The sequence below is a fragment of the Camponotus vicinus genome, unplaced genomic scaffold (assembly GCF_025532165.1).
Source record: "Camponotus vicinus isolate PSW18456_S1 unplaced genomic scaffold, iyCamVici1.0 SCAF_1, whole genome shotgun sequence".
Classification (NCBI taxonomy): Eukaryota; Metazoa; Arthropoda; class Insecta; order Hymenoptera; family Formicidae; genus Camponotus; species Camponotus vicinus.
In genome coordinates this window covers 23465747-23472512 of record NW_028141945.1, presented here as the reverse complement: position 1 = coordinate 23472512, position 6766 = coordinate 23465747, and positions in this window count along the sequence as shown.

Below are 6766 nucleotides of genomic sequence, written 5' to 3'. Positions count from 1 at the left end.
GTCGGGAACCGTCGCGAGGTCCCCGACGATGGAGGCAGAGGCCCGCCTCTCCGGAGGGTCAACCCTCACGGGCGAGTCCTCCACCTCCATCGGAATCCCCTCGACCTCCGCACCGAGGTACGAGGATCGACGGGGAGGAGGCGAGGCCCTTCCCGCCCCGGAGGCCCTAAGGGTCTCCTTGGCCTTCAGGACCTCCACCTCCCCCTCCAGACGCCGCACCTTCTCCTGCGACTCCTCGAGCAAACTCTTCGCGGCTTGTAGCTCGCGTCGAGTCCGCTCGGGGACGCAGGCCTCCCCATCCTCTCTCACGCGGGTGATCGCGCGTGTAAAGAGGAGCTTGGAGGCCGCGACCGCACGACGCGAAGCCGCCCGGAGCCTTCCCTTGAAGGTGCCCTTCAAGGACCCCGAGCGCTCCGCGACGCGCTCCACGGCCTCCATCTCCTCCAGCACGATATTCAAGAGGGAGTCCACTGTTTCATCAGTGAGCCCCCTCATGATATCGCCGGCGGAGGGGATCTTCCCCGCGGTCGGTCCGAAGTCGACTTCGAACCTTCCCGCGAGGACATCCCGCTCCGCCAACACCCGCTCGTGCTCCTTCTTGAGGAGCGCGAGTTCTTGGCGCACCGCCTCCACCCCGACCCACTCGCCGGTGGTGGCAGGGCGGCCACGCCCCCTCTTCTTCGCGCCGAGCGCGCGATTCGTATCCGACGACATGTCGGAGAACGGCGTCAAATCGCCGTCGCTCCCCGACACATCGTCGGACGAATCGTCCTCCCCGGTGAGGTCCATGGCCTCCACGGGCCTCACCTTCTTCTTCTTCGAGGACAGCGGACCGGGGCGCTTAAAAACAGCATCCCCGTCCGCTGCCCTCGACGTCGATGGACCTGGGGTGGCAGGCGCTGGACGTGCCTGCGCCCCAGAATCCGACTCCGGGCTCTTGCGCTCGGAGCCGCCAGAACTCCGCCGATCGGCGGAAAGGGCCTTCGCTAGACCCTTGGCCATCAGGGAGATAGCCAATTCTCCCCCAGGGCTCTCCCGAGACCCTGGGGGTAGCCCGACGCTGGATGACGACGGGGGAGGAGCCGGGACAAGACTCCCCGCACCCGCCGGGCCCTGGGGGTCCGAAACCCCTGGGCCGGTACGTTTCTTTTCTTTGGATGCCATGTTCATAGATTCAAAGAATTTGGTTTTCTGTCGGGGTTTTCCTTCCCTTAGGACACGCCGTCCAGAGGCTAACGGGCTGTCCAGACCGGGTTTTTTATCGAGGTTTTCCTTCCTCTAGTCTCGCTCTTAGACCCCTCCCGATTGGGAGGGGAGCTCCCCCACCACGACAAGGTGGCGAGACGACGGGGGAGAACCTAACCTAACCTAACCTAACCTAACCTAACCTAACCTAACCTAACCTAACCTAACCTAACCTAACCTAACCTAACCTAACCTAACCTAACCTAACCTAACCTTTTTTTTTTTTTTTTTTTTTTTACATGGGGAAATGCATTTACGCATACCCCCGCCAGACAGAGTTATAGGCGAGGGTTATGCGGGACTCCGGGAGTTATGCCTCCCGACTACCCGCTAAAACCCCATGGTGACTGCTTTGCGCTCTTCAGGAGGACCACGGGATCGCTCACGCATTCGGCCGCGGTCCTCCTAGCGCCATGTCCCCTCTCTTGGTTTGAGAGGGGACCCTCCGCAAGTGGTGAGGTTTGGGTGTTGGTCACCTCACCTCCCTACGGGCAATTATGACGACGGGACGCAGTCAACCTGATCCCGCCGTCCTTCTGGGTAGAGGCTTTTATTGCTGGGGGATCTTCCGCTCTGTCGGAAGAGAGCCCCCGCAGCCTCTAGCCGAGGGAATGTTGGTCGTTCCCTCGGCCCGCCTCTGGAGGAGGTGCGGGGAATTCCCCCGCTGGGGGTGCTATGGGAATTGCCGGGCATACGCCCTTCTCCTTGCACCCCCCCTCCTCCTGCGGATGGGATCTGAGGACGGATCGTCCTCACGGTCCCGCTCCGCGGCCTCCTTCTGCTGCATTACTTGCTCGCAGAAGGAGGCCATGGCGACCCAGGCGTCCTCGCTCCCAACCATGGCCGAAACTACGGCCGGGAGCGAGAGATCCTCACCTACGATGTTCCGCAAGACACGGCGCTGCTCACCCCATGCAGGACATACCTCGAGGGTGTGCTGCGCCGTGTCGCGGACCTCCGGACAATGATGGCACATGGTCGTCGGCTCGCGCCTTGCCTTCTCGTGCAGGTACTCACCGAAGCATCCATGCCCGGTGAGTACCTGCACCGTCCTAAACGGGAGTCCATTTGGCCGCCGATCCACCCAGTCCTCAAGGACCGGGCGGATGGCTCCGACAGCTCTAAGGCCGACCCTGACGTGGGTCAGCCTTTCCTTCCATTTGCTAATTGCGAGCTGTCGGAACTGGATTCGGACAGCTTTTACCGCTTGCGGTGCCGGGACGACTCCTCGCTGGCGGAGAGTAGTGCGCCACTCGTAGAGAGCAGCGTATGTCTCCGCCAGGAGGTCCCACGGTATTGAACCCGACACCGCTAGCGCCGCCTCCACGGGGGTGGTTCTATAGCCCCGTGTGATCCGGATGGCCAGCCTTCGTTGTAGGCCCTGCACCAGGGCAAGGCTTCCACGGCTGGCCATCAACTCATTGGACCACACGGGAGCTCCATATAGGATCATAGACCCTACCACCCCCATGTAGAGACGGCGCACCCTATCTCGGGGCCCCCCTATGTTGGGCAGCAGGCTCCCAAAGGAGTTGATTGCTGCCCTTATACGGGGGGCCAAGCGGCAAAAGTGTTCCCGAAAACTCCAGTGGCAATCGAGGTGCAGGCCCAGATATTTCATGCTGGACCGCACCTCGATTTGGACTCCCTCGACGGTAATATGGGACTGCAGTGGCGGCTTCCGCCGAGGCTGTTTAAAGTATACAGCCTCGGTCTTATGAAGCGCCACCGTCAGTCCCAAGGCGCGAATGCGGCCGACGACCAGTGCCACCCCAGCTTTGGCTAGGCGGATGGCCTCCTCCCACGAATCCCCACGGGCCAGAACAAGAGTGTCGTCCGCATAGCACACGACACTCAGGCCCGTGAGGAGGGCGCCCCGCAGGACTCCGTTGTACCCGAGGTTCCACAAGATGGGGCCTAATACCGACCCCTGTGGAACCCCGCAGCACATGTCCCTCCGAACCGATACGCCGTATCGGGCCCGATATGCGACGGCCCTGTCCCGGAGGTAATCCGATATGACCTCCCGCATATAGGGCGGCACTCGATGGTATTCGAGCGCGCGCCCTATACACTCCCAGGGTAGGGAGTTGAAGGCGTTGGCAATGTCCAGCGACACTGCCAACGCCACCCCACCCCGGGAGACAGCCTCTTCCGAGAAGGCCCGTACGCGTTTTATCGCGTCCACCGTCGAACGGCCTTCCCGGAATCCGAACTGGCAGTCGGCCAGATCGGGGCCCATTTGGGACAGGTGCCGATGGAGGCGGGCAGCGAGCACTCGCTCGAAAAGCTTGCCCGCCTCGTCCAACAAGCATATCGGGCGATAGGCGGAGGGACTCTCCGCAGGACGCCCCTCCTTGTGGAGGAGGACCAAAGCCGCCTCCTTCCATTGGGGGGGAAATTGCCCCGACTGGAGGCAGGCTGTAAAGAGCCTCCTCAGCCGGTCCCCGAGGACGCCGAGGGCCAGGACCCAGGCACGGCCAGGGATTCCATCCGGCCCCGGAGCGGTATTTTTCGCCCGGAGCCTGCGGATTGCCCTGACCAGCTCCATCTCCGTTACCCCCAATTCGTCGGTCCACGGTGTTGTGTGGACCGATTGTCCCGGAGGTTGCCCCGCCCCTCCCCTTCTATAGGGGAAGAGGGCGGAAACTACATCCTCCAGGACTTGGGGGTGGAGACTCTCTGTGATGCGGGGGCCCCCCGATCGGAGTTTCTTCCTCACGATCAGATAGGGGCGCCCCCACGGATCCTCGTTGAGAGTCTCCAGGAGCTCTACCCAGGCCGTATCCTTGGCCCTCTTGATGGCGCGCTGCAGCGCCTTCTTTGCCTCCTTATAGGCCGCATGCAGCGCCGCCGCTTCGGCCTCCGTATGATGCCTCCTGCGACATCTGGTGTACCGGTGGCGCTCCCTCACGCAGGTTGCGCGTAGTTGCGCAATTTCTGGCGACCACCAGTACACCGACCTCCGTGCGGGGAGGGCCCGGATCCGGGGCATGGCGACGTCGCAGATTTGCGTCATCGCCTCCCGGAACCAGGTTACCTCCCCGCTCACGTCGCAGGGGCCCGGCTCTGGATTTTCGAGAGCCTTTGCCGAAGCGGCTGCCATCAGGGCGTCCTCTGCTAGGCGTTTCAATGCCCAGCGGGGGGGTGGGGGTGTACCACCACTCGGGGGGCGTGACTGCCGGCCAAGGGAGGGGTCGGAGATGTCCCATCGGATATACCGATGGTCGGACAGCGTCTCCGACCCCACCATGACCCTCCAGCCAGTCACCATGCGTGCGACCGGCGGGGATCCAAAAGTCACATCAACTATGGACCCGCCGTTATGCCGCACGCATGTGTATGCCGAGCCTCGGTTCATGACCACGAGGCCCAGCTCTGCCCCCCATTCCGCCAATACCTGACCCCGCGCGTCCGACACGGGGGAACCCCAATCCTCCGACTTTGAATTGAGGTCCCCCGCTACCAACACTGGACCGGGTAACTGGCGACGTATTATTGTCGCCACCCGGTCCAGGTACGCGTTGAATTGGGCCAGGTCGCGGTTGGGTGAGAAGTACACCCCCACCACAGCAATTTCCCCCCATTGCACGGCTACAAAGCCCTCACCCCTCCCTAGTAGGGAGAGGGGTAGAGCCTCCGCACCGCATTTTCCAATGACGGCGACCGAACCGTCCGTGTCACCGAACCAAAAGGTCCTGGCGGGGACATGGTACGGTTCGGCCGCCACTGCCAAATCGATGTTCCACTCCGCCAGGGTCTGTAGCAGTAAATCCTGCGCCCTGGCAGAGTGGTTTAAATTGGCCTGGAGGAGGCGATTGCTTAGAATCCTAAGCTATATCCATTGCCTCCTCCTGGCCTCCTCTTGTGGGGTCATTACTTGACCCTTGAGTTGGAGGGGGCTCCGAAGTCGGTGGGGCTCCCTCTTTCCCCTTCTTCTTCTGTTGTGTGGAGGAGGTATCAGTTCCTCCCCCACCCTTCTTCTTCTGTCCCCTCTCCGGGCGCAGAGAGGCACACGAAGGTGCCCCATATCGGTGCTCCGCCTTTACACCCTTGGCCGTGCAATACGGGCACTTGGGTGCGGCGGAGCACATTGAGGCCCTGTGGCCCGTTTCACCGCAGCGGTAGCACAGCCCGCTGCGGTCCTCCTCCGACGTGCAGGCCGCCTTTGTGTGGCCGGCCCCCAGGCATCTATAGCACTGGAGGGGCCGGCCACCTAGGGCCTCAACACGGACCCTTATCCAGCCGATCATAAAGGGATCTTTGTCGGCCTCCCTCTTCGATGCTTCCACCACCTTTTTGGCTGCGACCGCCGGGCAACGGGCCCACATGGACCCTAGCCTTCCCGCGGGGGAGCGGTTGAGTTTTCCAACCTTTACCTCCCCCACGGGACATCCTCCGAACCCGGCGATCGCCTCCTTTACCTCGTCGGGGGTGATCGAATCATCGAGCCCGGTGACGCGGATTTCCGCCAATTTCACCGGGCGCGTGATCCTCACCCCCTTGGGTTCTAATAGAGCCCGCAACGCTTCGGCCAGCTTGTCGGCCTTCGGACCGCTCTCCTGACCGGGGATTTCAAATAAAATCCCCCCTCCTGCAGCCTTCTTCGGTTTAAGGGATGCAATTCCGAGATCCGCCAGCCGTATGCTGGAACGAATCCCGGAAATTGCCTCCCCCACCTGAACTTGTTTTTCGCCCCCCTTCGCGGGGTCCGCACTCAGCAGTACGGCTGCCCGCTTGGGAGGGCGAATCTTTTTCGGCTTGGGTGGGGGACGATTCCCTTTTTGGGGGTTTTCTCCATCCTTGCCTTTCTTCCCAATTTGATTTTTGTTCCCTCCCTTTTTTTTTAAAGGAGGGACCTTCTCGATCGCTGTATCCGCGGCTGTCGAGACTGCCTTGGCGGTTTTACCCGCTGCTTTCTCACGTGCCGCGGAATTGCCCTTCTTCGCCGTTGTCGACGCCCCGCCGCGGCCGACTATCGTCCATGACGATTCGTCGGTCTTCTGTGGGGGCTTATCGGCTTTAGGGCCTCCTCCCGTCGTAGAGGCGGTCTTGCCTTCGGTCTTCCCATCCCTCTTTTTCCCAGATCCGAAGTTGCTGGTCGCGGGGGTGGGTTTGGGCTTAGTTCCCTTACCCTTACCGCCTCCAGTTTTCTTCGAGGGGGTTGCCGCGGCTGTTTCAGCGTATGACAACGCTTGAGCAGCCCCGGCCGCCTTCTTCTCGGCCTGCAAAGCAGGCCGGATCTTATCCGGGAGCAGTCGGCCCTCAATTGCCGCGAATCTCGCGTTAACAAATTCGTTAACGCGTCCCGCAATGGCATTGATAAGTGCCTCTGCTCCCGGGTCCACCGCTTCCTCCGGGGCCTTTTGAGGGCTCCTCCGTTGCCCACCCTCCTTCTCCCTCTCTCCAGGTCTGGTGGGGGATAAGGGAGAAGATGGGCCTGGCGTGTCGTCCGCGTTCGTACGCGGTCTCTTGCGCTGCGGCTTCGGGGGAGAGCTATCCTCCATAAGTGGAGGGTCCG